The sequence below is a fragment of the Macaca fascicularis genome, chromosome 9 (genome assembly GCF_037993035.2).
Source record: "Macaca fascicularis isolate 582-1 chromosome 9, T2T-MFA8v1.1".
Lineage (NCBI taxonomy): Eukaryota > Metazoa > Chordata > Mammalia > Primates > Cercopithecidae > Macaca > Macaca fascicularis.
The window spans coordinates 140315750-140330077 of NC_088383.1; positions in this window are offsets into that span (position 1 = coordinate 140315750).

Below are 14328 nucleotides of genomic sequence, written 5' to 3' on the forward strand. Positions count from 1 at the left end.
CCCCCTCACCCACGACTGCTTCCTGTGCCCTTTACTGCCCCACTACTGCCTGGCAGCATCCGGCTGCTAGAGGAGGGGACAGGGATCATTAATCTTAACCGAGGATGGCTTAGGGGACACACCGACAGGGAAGGAGGAGAAGGGAGGCCGTGTGGTGTGGGGCATTCTCACAGCCGGGCAACTCCTCTGCCTCCTGCTCACTGCACACATATGGTGGCATGATTTGTGGGGTTTGGTGACATGAAATCATTTGCATTTTCTCTACAAAGCCTGTGCAAACAACTAAAAGCCACACTGATTCATGTTAAGCAGGCATTTACCAGTCAGGAAACACACAAACTTCCCATTTTGACACAAACATCGCTACTGCCATGTAGTTGTATCTTCTGGTGCAGGAGCCTAGAGATCCCATGCGGATGAAGCCACTGCATTAGCCCTGCTCCGATCGGTCCCGCTGCAAGGTGCACCTGCCTGATTTCGTACCTGGACTGAGAGGGCGATGCAGCTCCCCACCTCCAGGCTCCACCACTCTGTGGGCATGTCACACCCTGACACCTAAGAGGGGCTGCAGTTGGGAAGCAGGTGACAACAAACCCATTGCTTGGAAATAATTCAAGAAGAAAAGTGGCCTGGTCCGACTTGGGAGCACTGTTGATGATCCAGTGTGTTTTTAACATAGTTTCACTGTTTGGGGGCAGAACTAGCAGCACAAGGCCCCCAGTGGCCAAGGAGAATCCTGCTGTGCCCGCTCTGAGCAGGTGGAAGCTTTAGCAGAAAGCGCTCTGGAAAGTTTCTGCTTCTATCTGGAAGCCAATCAGCCTCCTCTGCACACAGATTCCATTCTGCTAGGAGATTCTTATCACCCTACAGCCCCCAAACAGTGGAGAGGCAGATTCCCACCAGGCTCAAATTGGCAAACTTCCAAGGCACAGGGTCTGAATTCACGACTGAACCCCAAACACGTTTCTTTAGAGGCACCAGAACGAGAGAGTGGTCTGGACATTTCTGGCAACTCAGCTTCTGCAGCCCGTGCTTGAGCTGATCAGAATTCTAAAGATATTCCCACACCTCCCATTCTGCCAGTGGCCTCTGAGCTAGCAGTGCCCGTGGTGCAGCCTGGCTGTACAATAGGATTATCAACGCCCCAATTTGGCCCACAGTGTGTGCTGCGGATGGGAGCTCAGAGCACAAAGAATGAGAGTGGAAGAGGTGTTCCTTCAGCAGACCCAGCTATCGACCGGCCTCGTCAAGCCAGGGTGAAGCCCTCTGTATGTGCAGGAGTCCCCAGGAGCTTGGTTTAACATTTGGTCATGATATGCGCAGATGAAGGGCCCTGTGGCTCGTGGTCATTAGGCGTGCACACAGGAGCCAGATATTATCCTAAGCTATTACACACATCATTTCACTAAATCCATCCCAAAGTGCTATGAAGACGGTGTGTCCCTGTGCCTGTTTAAAGGATGAGAAACCGAGGCAAAGAGAAATTTGGCAATCTGTCCAGGAATCCGAGGCTGATCCTTAGTCGGGGCTGGGATTTGGACTCAAGCAGCTTCCCAGAGCCCAGGCTTTCCAGGAAAGGAGGCCAAAGGATCAGAGTGTTGCTGAGGTGTTGGGGACACCTGGTGACTGAGGACACGTCCACACTGGCCCTCTGCACACACTCCCACTCTTCCCTTCTCTTTGGAATCACGTCTGTGACTGTGGAGCCACACATATTCCCAAGAGGTGGCAACTCTGGATGCAGCAATCCTAATCCTTTAAACCCAGATCTCTACTCTCACTAGTAAATTCTGTCTCAACAAAGAAAGAGGAGACTAAGTATGTTCTCTGCACCATTGATTGTCTTAATATTTTTCACCTTGACAAAATAGTCTTAGGGTAAGAAAAAAATAGAATTTCATAGACGATAGTCTGTTTTTTCTTCCCTGAAGAGTTAACTTAAATAATTCTGTACATTCAGCAAACTCTGCCTCTTAACCTTTCCTCTGACTCTTTCAGCTCATTAATAAACACATTGAGATATACTTGCCTTGGGACCAGTCCCTGGGGCATCTGACTTCTGACCTTTTTCCATGTTCAGAATTAGACAGGGCAAGAGTTTTGATTATCTAAGGAGCTAAGTGGTAAAATAGAAATACGCCCATGAGACCGTGGGGCTTGAGAGAGAATGAGGCTTCACGGGGACCTGGGAGGGCAGTGGGGTCATCTCAGGCTGAATCACCTGCTCTGTGGCTTGTGTGAAACCAGACAGTGTGGGAGGGACTCCAGCAAAGAGCCAGACCCCTCCCTGCACAAGAGCCAGCCCATGAGATGTCCTTAAGCTGTTGAGGGAAGATTCCCAGCGGCTCCAACTTCCAAGCCCTCAGACAGACCATAAGGATCTGCCTCTCCTATGAGCTGGGAGTCCACGGGCCAGGTCCAGGGTGAGTCAGCCTTGGCCACCTCCCTGGGGCCTTAGGAGAGAACACTTCCTTGGCACAGTCAGAGAAAAAGGCCAAAAAATAATAGAAAAGAAAAATGTAAAATGTGAAAAGTCCAGGACAGGGACGCGAGTGAAGCCTGTTTCACCCCATATGCTCTTTACCCTGAGAGAAGAGTTCCTTCCACCCAACCAGACACAGCCTCACGCAACCCAGAGCTGAGCCCCAGGCTGGGACCGAGGCTGGCCGCCGCCACAGGCCTCAGCTTTGTGGGCCAGAGCGCTGCACACCGGATTGAAGCCCACCCACGGGTGGGGGAGCTGCAGGAGCTTCAGGACCCTTGGCTTCTCAGCAAACCCCTGCTGCTGCTCCGAGGGGCTGGCCTGGGGCACCCAAGGCCACTCAGGCAGCTGAGGTGGGGCCAGGATCCTGGGCCTCTGGGCCCAGTGCAGTGCTCTTTCTTCTATCAGCAAGACCAGGACCAGTCATAGCTGGACAAACTGGTTTTGGAAAGAGAGGGCACGCTTGTGGACTACCACACATAAAGGTCCTGTCCCTGCCAGAGCCAGCCAGAGCCACCTGGGGGGAGTCCACAAGGAGTGCAGCATGGGGGCTGCAGCCTCTTCCCAGCAGGTCCCAGAACCTGCCATTCTGCAAGTCTTCCTGTTTGCATTTGGGAAAGCAAAACACTCATAGGAAGTCACAGCCTCACCGCATCTCAATAAAGAGGTGAGAGGGGGAGGCCTTCCCCTTATGCACCTTCTCCCCAAAGCCTTATGACTCAACACATGGAATGAATAGAGGGAGAGATCCTGTTCCTGGGAGGCTCCTCTGCCCTCAGGGCAGCCTGGAAGCAGCCCCGCAGGGCTGGGCAGGGCCAAATTTTCTGATTTTTGGTAATAACCTGCTCACTGCCTGCAATCCAGGCACCAGACCTGGTGCCTTGTGTAGCTCGCCCTGGCCAGCTTGGGGGACACACAGCGGTGGAGGGAAGTGGGCTGCAGTAGTCAAGGAAGTTAACTGGAGCCTGAAGCTCCTGCCTCAGCTACACAAAGCTGGTTTATGTATATTGCCAATAAACCAAGTATACTTTAGTGCAAGAAACATTATTTGAGATTAAAGAGGGCAGCACATAATAAAATAACAGAAAGGCGTAAGTGTTCTAATCGTGCATATACCTAATAATAGAACCTTAAGATATATGAAATAAATATCAGCAGATTTTTTTTTTTAAATAGACAAATTAATCAAGTTTCCTGGCGGGTTTGAATTCCAGTGAGTCCAACGTCCCACGACTCTGCCGCCCCTTCCCTGCCTCTCGGGTGCCTGCTTCTCCCCTAACCTTTTCAGAACAAGGAAAGAGAGAGGATTTATTTTATCCTTCCACTCACGCCACTTCCGAAGATACTTTTCCCCATCCTTGTCCTAGTTTTACTTCTCTACAGTTCCAGGAGCCAGGTCACCGCACGACCTTCCTCCTGCTGGGAGGGGAAGCCTGCTCTTTTCTTCCCCGTCCCCAGCGGGGACCCCAGGCAGGTGCTGGGGCAGCCACTCCCCCGAGAGCCGCTCAGGAGGCAGGAGAGGAAGGCAGGCGCAGGCTAGGGGTCCGGGCCGTCCAGAAACCCCTCCCGTCCTGACCTGAGATTCACTGAAATGTGAGCCGCACGTGGCAGGGTGCAGCTGTGTCCTCAGAATCTGGGACATGACAGGCTGCCACTCCTATATGCCCTTGCTGAATGGGGATCTTATCAGGTACATGTGTTGAAAAACCTTTCCAGTATGAAACAGTTTTTCAATGATATGATTACAATTTTTAAAAAAGTGCAAGGCTGAATTGGCCGAGAAGAAGACGAGATCCTGAGAGAAAACCTACAATAGGGAGAGGCTGAAGCAAAGCCTCCATCCAACCAGCGCAGGTGCCAGCGCCTGGTAACCCAGCCTTTGTCTTGGGGAACCGGTGTCCAGACCTGGAGGCTGCCTGGGAGACTCCCATGTTAACCCACCCCATCTGTGCAGGTGCCAGCACCTGGTGACCGAGCCCTTGTCTTGGGGAACCCGTGTCCAGACCTGGAGGCTGCCTGGGAGACTCCCATGTTAACCCACCCCATCTGTGCTGGTGCCAGCGCCTGGTGACTGAGCCCTTGTCCAGGGCAGGAGGCTGCCCGGGAGATTTCCAGGATCCCAGGAAAGCAGCATCCTCGTTGTGGGCCAGGAGAAATGCTCTGCAAAGGAAAACAGGAAACATGCCCAGTTCTAGACAGAGGGAGAAGCCTCCCTGAAAAATGAAGAACCACAGACCGTCCACATGTGATTCTGGAGTCAGTATTCACACTACCTGTGTGGGAAAAAAAAAAAAAAAAGTGGTTTGAAGTGGTCCCTGGTGGGAAGTGGCCCCAGGCAGCTGACAATGAGGAATAGAAAACCTCTGCAGGGACGCATTTCAAATCCAGTCCCCAAAGAGACTCCATAGAAACAGATCAAAGGGACATATTCATATTCGAAAGCAGACGCCCAGGAGGAAAGAGGCCACCATGACTGAGGCTTATAAGAAAAAATCAAAACAGAAGGATCAGACCCCAGAAGACAAATGGTATTAGGATTATAGTACACGGGGTATCAATGTGTGTGTTTGAAATATGTTTAAATATAATTTAAAAGTTTTAGTGTGCTCTTTGAAGGGTGTATTAAAATATTTTAAAATATATTAAAGTTGCAATTGAAGAATGAGAATTTCTAAAAATAACCTTGTGAGTTTGTAAATGAATATAATACATCTTTTAGAAATGAAAGATGCAATGTTGAGGTCTGGAACACAATGTGTGTATTTAAAAGTATATTAGACACAACAGAAGAGGTGATAAATGGACTAGAAGAGAGATTTGAAGGAATTGTTCAAAAATCATCCCACAGAGGGAAAGCGTTTGGGCAACATGAAAGTGAAAGATGAAGAACACGGAGGCTGAAGTAAGAAGGGCTGGGAAATGTTTAGAGAGCCACAGATGAGCTGAGAGAGAAGAGACATGCCCGACGCAGAGAGAGAAGAGCCAAACGTTTTCTAGAATTGATGCAAACCCCAAGACCCCAGGTCTTGCAAATGTGGAGAATCCCCAGTCCAGCCAGTTTCCTGTGTTCTCTGGAGACGTGGTTCGTGGCTTTCATCAAGGAAGCAGGGACACAGCCTTTGGGAGGCTCTGAGGAAGTCAGTGCTGAGGACCAGGCTCCTAGAGTCAAGAGGAAGCAGGTGCCAGGCCCACAGCATCGGCACTGCAGAGGCCAGGAGACCCACAGGGGTCTGCAAACGGGATCCCAAGGGCCCTGCCACGGTGAGTCACAACTGGGTGGTCACCTTATTGTCATGTTGGGAGATATGAAATCAGCCAGGAATGGTGAGCTTGATGATAAAGAACACGAAGAGGGATTTCTGGACCTGAACAGGAGAAAATGGTGTCTGGACACTGGAAAGAATCCCCACACGCAGAGACTTCCCCAGTGAGTGTGGAGAACCCCGAGGACACTGCTCAGAGAATCACCCAGTGAGTGTGGAGAACCCCCAGGACACTGCTCAGAGAATCACCCAGTGAGTGTGGAGAACCCCCAGGACACTGCTCAGAGAATCACCCAGTGAGTGTGGAAAACCCCCGGGACACTGCTCAGAGAATCACCCAGTGAGTGTGGAGAACCCCCGGGACACTGCTCAGAGAATCACCCAGTGAGCATGGAAGGATCCCCATGCACTGCTCAGAGAACCACCCAGTGAGTGTGGAGAACCCTCAGGACACTGCTCAGTGAATCACCCAGTGAGCATGGAAGGATCCCCATGCACTGCTCAGAGAATCACCAGAGAGTGTGGAAACCCCCAGGACACTGCTCAGAGAATCACCCACTGAGTGTGGAAACCCCCCGGGACACTGCTCAGAGAATCACCCAGTGAGTGTGGAAACCCCCCGGGACACTGCTCAGAGAATCACCCAGTGAGTGTGAAAACCCCCAGGACACTGCTCAGAGAATCACCCAGTGAGTGTGAAAACCCCCGGGACACTGCTCAGAGAATCACCCAGTGAGTGTGGAGAACCCCCGGGACACTGCTCAGAGAATCACCCAGTGAGTGTGGAGAACCCCCGGGACACTGCTCAGAGAATCACCCAGTGAGTGTGGAGAACCCCCGGGACACTGCTCAGAGAATCACCCAGTGAGTGTGGAGAACCCCCGGGACACTGCTCAGAGAATCACCCAGTGAGTGTGGAGAACCCCTGGGACACTGCTCAGAGAATCACCCAGAGAGTGTGGAAAACCCCCGGGACACTGCTCAGAGAATCACCCAGTGAGTGTGGAGAACCCCCAGGACACTGCTCAGAGGATCAACAGTGAGTGTGAAAACCCCCGGGACACTGCTCAGAGAATCACCCAGTGAGTGTGAAAACCCCCGGGACACTGCTCAGAGAATCACCCAGTGAGTGTGAAAACCCCCGGGACACTGCTCAGAGAATCACCCAGTGAGTGTGGAGAACCCCCAGGACACTGCTCAGAGGATCAACAGTGAGTGTGGAGAACCCCCGGGACACTGCTCAGAGAATCACCCAGTGAGTGTGGAGAACCCCCGGGACACTGCTCAGAGAATCACCCAGTGAGTGTGGAAACCCCCGGGACACTGCTCAGAGAATCACCCAGAGAGTGTGGAAAACCCCCGGGACACTGCTCAGAGAATCACCCAGTGAGTGTGGAGAACCCCCAGGACACTGCTCAGAGGATCAACAGTGAGTGTGAAAACCCCCGGGACACTGCTCAGAGAATCACCCAGTGAGTGTGAAAACCCCCGGGACACTGCTCAGAGAATCACCCAGTGAGTGTGAAAACCCCCGGGACACTGCTCAGAGAATCACCCAGTGAGTGTGGAGAACCCCCGGGACACTGCTCAGAGAATCACCCAGTGAGTGTGGAGAACCCCCGGGACACTGCTCAGAGAATCACCCAGTGAGTGTGGAGAACCCCCGGGACACTGCTCAGAGAATCACCCAGTGAGTGTGGAGAACCCCCGGGACACTGCTCAGAGAATCACCCAGTGAGTGTGGAGAACCCCCGGGACACTGCTCAGAGAATCACCCAGTGAGTGTGGAAACCCCCGGGACACTGCTCAGAGAATCACCCAGAGAGTGTGGAGAACCCCCGGGACACTGCTCAGAGAATCACCAGAGAGTGTGGAAACCCCCCGGGACACTGTTCAGAGAATCACCCAGTGAGTGTGGAAAACCCCCGGGACACTGCTCAGAGAATCACCCAGTGAGTGTGGAAAACCCCAGGACACTGCTCAGAGAATCACCCAGTGGGTATGTCCCTCTGCTCTCCTCCTCATTCTAGGTCTTCAGGAATAAATGACGGCACCCCAGGTGGACCTATGGATCTTCTAACACATTTTAAAATCAAGTTATTTCTCTAGACAGGCCCAAGGTAAAGGATTTGCACAGGATCTCACTAACACTGGAGGCAGCTCTACACACAACACTAGCAAAAGAAAGCTGCTCGGTGTATATTCACAACAAACCAAGTATACTTTAGTGTGAAAGAAACATTATTTGAGATTAAAGAGGGCAGCACATGATAAAATAACAGAAAGATGTAAGTGTTCTAATCATGCATGTACCTAATAATAGAATCTTAAGATATATGAAATAAATATCAGCAGAATTTTTTTAAAGTAGACAAATTAATCATCATAATGGTAGATTTTAATATAGCTCTCTTAATAACTGGTAGTATAGCCAGATGAATACATAAATCTGCAAGTACACAGAAGATACACACAAGAGGATAACTAAGTTTATCTTTTTGAATAAATGTTGAACACAGTACCCAACATCTGTAGAATACAAAGGCAAAGGCAAAATAAAGAGGTTAAAAGTTAAAAAACAAAAGAAAATATAAACAGAGATTTACTCAACAGACTCTCACTAACTAAAGTTATAATGCAGTTCTAGAGAAAGAAAAAAAAAATCATCCCAAGAGAAAACTTGGATGCCTGCAAGAATAGTGAGCAAAGAAAGCACTAAACGTGGCAGAATATGAACCTGCCTTGATCTATGAGAGAAAAATAATGAAGGAATACTCTGTGGGGTTAAAAATTCAGTTAAGACTAAAGTGCTGGACAAAAACAGCACATAAGTTTGGAGAGAGGTAAACAGACTTATTACATTTTAACTGTCAAATTAAATATGCATGTTAGTATTTCTAGAATAAATAATGAATAAAAATAGTTTGGCAAGTTAAAAAATCAATATATAATTGTTATTTGCATTTCTGTAATACATGCAACAAATGGAGCATATCGTGTAAAAATATATAATATTTACAATGGTAAAAAAAAAGATAAGGGAGATTCCAAAGTGTAATCTAACCAAGAATGTGCAATTTATTTAAGATAAAGTTTTGTAAGCATATTGAAATGTTTAAAAACAAACAAAAAATTGGGGAAATAGGCATTTTATGGATAGAAAGACTCAAGATTTTAAAGCTGCCAACTTGTCCCAAATTTATATATAACTTTAATGCAATCAAAATAATCAAAAGATTTTTTATAGAACTTGATATACTGATTCTCAAATACATTATGAAAGTGCAAAGGGTACAAATAGTTAATAAAGTACATATTTTTCAGTAGGGAAAGAAAGGTCTTTTCAACAAATGGGATTAGAATAAAAATATGAGAGTATAAGGAACAAGACTGAACCCTACATCATACCACATACAAATTGTAAAGCAAAATATATCCTAGAACTAAAATTAAAAACTAAAATGTGTAAGTCTCTAGAAGAAAGCATGCTTGAAAATCTTCCCAACCTTGAGGCAGATAAAAATATCGCAGGACAAGGAAAGCCAGAACTGTAAAAAGAACAATGGATACATTAGCTTTCAACAAAATGTAGAGCTTCTCCCTTTGCAAGACGCCATTATGAAAACAAAAAAGCAATGCACAAACCAAGAGGAAAAAAAGCTCATAATTCAGACATCTGACAAAGGGCCTGGCATATATAAAGAACTATAGATCAATTAACGAAAATACTAACAACCTAATAAGAAAAGATTTGACTAGCTGTTTCATAAAATAAGGTATTCAAATGGATAATAAGTATATTAAAAGATGCCAAACATTATTAGTCACCAGAAAATTGCAAATTAAAAACCCCTGAAAAATGTCATTTCACACCCACAAGAATGGCTAAAATGTTAAAACAAAACAAAACAAAACAAAGGACTGATGATATCAAATACCAGTGAGACTTGTGGAGTGACCAGAGCTCTTATACACTACAGAGAAGAGAGTTGCATTGTCCCAATATTTTGGAAATCTGGCAGTTTCTTATAACGTTAAACTGCTAAACTTGCACCTGTCCTGTGATGAGTTCTTCCACTCTGAGGTACTTAGCTCAGATGCACTAAAACATCCGTCTGCAATAAAACTTGTATAAAATATCTTAGCATATTTAGTCTTAATAGACCCCAAATAGTAACAGCCTGTATTAGTTTGTCAGAACTGTCATAATAAAGTACCACAAACTGGGTGGCTTAAACAACAGAAATTTATTTTCTAAGTACTGGGGCTGGAGGTCCAAGATCAAGGTGCCAGCAGGCTTGGTTTCTCCTGAGTCCTCTCTCCTTGGCTCCCAGGTGTCCATCTTCTCCCTTTATCTTCACACAGAATCCCCTCTGTGCATGCCTGTGTGCTAATCTCTTCTTCCTATGAGACACCTGTCATGTTAGACAAGGGCCCACCTTATTAACGACCTCATTTGAACTTAATTACCTGTGTACAGAACTTATCTCCAATTATATTACATTCTGTGGCACTTGTGGTTGAGACTGCAATGTACAAATTTTGGGGGGAAACATAATTCAGTCCATAACACACCCCAAGTGTCTGCCAACAGGAAAATGGAGAAATGAATTGTCTTACGTTCAAAGAGTGAAATACTACTCAGCAATAAGATCGCCTAAAAACCACAGATTAGTGTAACATTATGTTGAGTGAAAGAAGCCAGACTGAAAGAATACATACTGAATTATTCTGTTTTTATTAAATCCAAAAAATAGGCAAAAGTCTCCTATATTTCTAGAAATTAGAACAGAGGTTGCTATGGGGGTGGGGATTGACTTTTCAGGGGCCCAAGGAACGTTCTGGGTGATGGGAGTTCTCTGTGTCGTGGTGGGATGGGGGTTACAGATGCTTACATTTACCAAAACTCACCAGTTTCCACTTCTAATCTCTGTATTTCACTCTATGCAAACTTTATCTCACACAAACAAACATAGATATTTAACAGGGAAGACATTGTCTGTTTACATTTAAAAGCATTAAACAAGTGTCTTATGCTTTTAAACATTAAACCTTTCATTTGGAATTATTGTGGATTCATAAGCAATTGTAAGAAATAATACAGAAAGATCTTGTGTATCCTTATCCAATTTCCCCAGTGCAAAACTGTAGGATGACAGCACCACCAGGATACTGGCATTAATATAGTCCAGAGAATGAAGGTTTCCACCCCCACAAATTTCTGATGTTGTCTTTTACAGCCACGTCCACTTCAGTCCCACCCCTGTGCCCTCCTTAACTCCCAGCGAATACTAATCTTTTCTTCATTTCTATAATTTTATGATTTCAAGAATGCTATATAAATGGAATAATGCAGAACATAACCTCTTTGGTTTTACACTCAGTATCATTCCGTGAAGTTTAATCCTGGTGGTTATGTACATCAGGGGTTTCTTCTTTTATCACTAAGAATTCCGTGGTAAGGATAGACCACGGTTTAAACCTTTATCTTTTGAAAGACATCTGGATTGTTTTGAGTTTTTGGCTATGATGAGTAATGTGTCCGTAAACATTTCTACATATTTTTATATAAACATTAACTTTTCTTTTCCCTGGGGAAAATGTCTAGAAGAGCAACTTGTTGGTTGTGTGATAGTTGCATGTTCAGTTTTGTAAGAAACTGATAGATCGCTTTCTAGAGCGGCTGTACCATTTTGCGTTCCCACCAGCAATTTATGACAGAGTATTTCTCCTCATCCTCAGGTGCATTGAGTGTTGTCACTGTGTTAAGCCGTTCTGATGGATATGCAGTGATATCTCATTGCGGGTTCCATTTGCCTTTCCCTAATTTGTGATAATGTTGTACATCTTTTCCTGTTGTCTCTACGCCATCTTCATATCCTCTTTGGTGAAATGTCTCTTTATACCTCTGTTCATTTTCTAAGAAGATTATTTGACTGACTTTTGAGTCTAGAGTGTTCTCTATGTATTTCAGATAATAGTCCTTTGCAAGATATGATTTATGAATATTTTCTCAGTCTGTAGCTTGCTTTTTCATCCTCTGGAGTCTTTCATAGACAAAAATATTTTAATTTTCAGGCAGTTCATTTTATTATTTTTCCTTTTATGACTCACACTTTTTGTGTCCAGTTTAGGAACTCCTTGCCTAGCCATATGCCCAAAAGTTTACTCATAGTTTTTTCCGTTTCTGACATTGTGTGTTAAATCCATGATTCATTTGGAATTAATTTTTGTGTAAAATGTGAGACATAGGTCAAGGTCCAGTTTTGTTTCTTTTGCCTACCAATATCCAGTTGCTCCAGCGCGTCTGTTGAAAATGCTCTTTCCCAGGTGGAATGGATTTTGTACTTTTGTCAAAAATTAGGTATGTAGGTGGAAATAATCAAATGTTCACCAGATGAAAACGTAGGTGGAAGGTGGAACCAAACGTTCATCAAATGATGAATGGATGAGCAAAACGTGTTGTAGCCGTACCTGGAGTATTGTTTAGCCTTAAAAGTAATAACGTATTGATATTACAACATGGATAAACCTTGAAAACATTCTACCTTTCACGGAGTGAAAGAAGCCAATCACAGAAGACCACATGGGATTCCATTTATATAAAATGTCCAGGCAAATCTGTAATGTTTGCTTAGGGATGGCAGGGATGTAGTAATGGGAACTCATAGCTAAATGGTAAGGGACTTCTTTTTGAGATGATGAAAACCATCTAAAATTGATTGTAGCGATGGTCACACATATCTGTGAATATATTACAAACTTAGTGATTCTACATTTTAAATGAGTTGCATGGTGTTTCTCAATAAAGCTGTTAAAAAAAAATCAGTGGGGGAAATCTCTGTGCAACCAGTTGGCAGATCTCTTTCGTTTCATTGATTCAATACCACGCTGCTGACTACTATAACTATATAATTATAATAAATCTTAAAGTCAGGTACAATGATTCCTCCCACTTTCTTCTTTTTTAAATAGTATTTTAGTTATTTCCTTTATCCCTTCTATATAAATTTTAGACTCATCTTACATGTATCTATAAAAACCTTGTTGAAATTTTAATATGAATTACGTTAAACATGTATATCAGTTTGGAGAAGCTTGATATCTTCATTATGTTAAGACTCCCAATCACTGAACATGGTTATTTAGATCTTTGTTTTATTCCTCTCATCAGCATTGTATGGTTTTCAACATACAAGTCCTGTTCATGTTTTCTTAAATTTTTCCTTAAATATTTTAAAAATTAAATTAAATTTAATTTATTTGTTTTTTTAGATGGAGTCTTGCTCTGTCACCCAGGCTGGAGTGCAGTGGCACGATCTCGGCTCACTGCAAGCTCTGCCTCTGGGTTCACACCATTCTCCTGCCTCAGCTTCCCAAGTAGCTGAGACTACTGGCACCTGCCACCACACCCAGCTAATTTTTGTATTTTTAGTAGAGACAGGATTTTAGTGTTAGCCAGGATGGTCTCGATCTCCTGACCTCATGATCTGCCCGCCTTGGCCTCCCAAAGTGCTGGGATTACAGGCATAAGCCACAGTGCCCGGTCAAATATTTTATTTTTTAAGCAATTATAAATAGTATTTTTATTTTAATTTTGATGACCATGTGTTCATTGCTAGTATATAGAAATAAAATTTATTTTCATATATTTTCATGTGTCTTGCAATCTTGATGAATTCACACTCAGTTCTGGGAACTTTTGTTTGCTCTGTGTGTGTGTGTGTGATTTAGTATAATGGTTATACAGCTTCATGAAATTAATTAAGAAGAGTCATCTTCTATTCTATTCCTTGGGCAGGTATTGTGTATAATCAGTATTCATTCTTCTTTAAAATTTTGATAGAATTCTCTAGTGGTTTTGATAGAATTCTCTAGCATAACCGCTTAGGCTTGTAGATTCATTTTGGGGATGTTTTTAAAGTTATACATTCTATTTTCTTAATGATTATAGGGCTATTCAAATTAATTGTTTCTTACTGGGTGACTTGTGGTACTTGGTGTTTTTTAACAATGTGGTCCAGTTGATGTAAGTTGTCAAATGTATGCATGTATTCTTGTTCTTAGTATTACTTTACTCTCCTTTTGATATCTTCAGGGTCTGCAGTGATATTCCATGTTTTGTTCCTAACATTGGTAATTTACATCTTCTCTCTTTCTCCTTTGTCTGTCTTGCTAGTGGTTTATTAATTTTATAAAGCTTTTCAAACCTCTATGTTTAATTTATTTCTCTATCATTTTCTGTTTGCAAGTCTATGGATTTCTGCTTTTATCTTTATCATTGCCTTCCTCCTCCTGGATGTGGGTTCACTCTTCATTTTCTAGATTATTTAGATGTGAGCTTATATTACTGATTTAACAGTTTTTTGCTTTTCCAATTTGTGTACTTAGTGCTCCAAATTTTATTCTCATACTGCTTTAGCTGTGTCTCACAAATTTTAATATGTTGTATTTTAATTCTCATTCCGTTCAGTGTATTTTTAAAAATTGCTTTTCAGATTTTTCTCTTTGACCCATGGATTATTTGGACATGTGCTGTTTTGTTTCTAAGAGTCTGTTGATTTTCCTGTTATTATCTCTAGT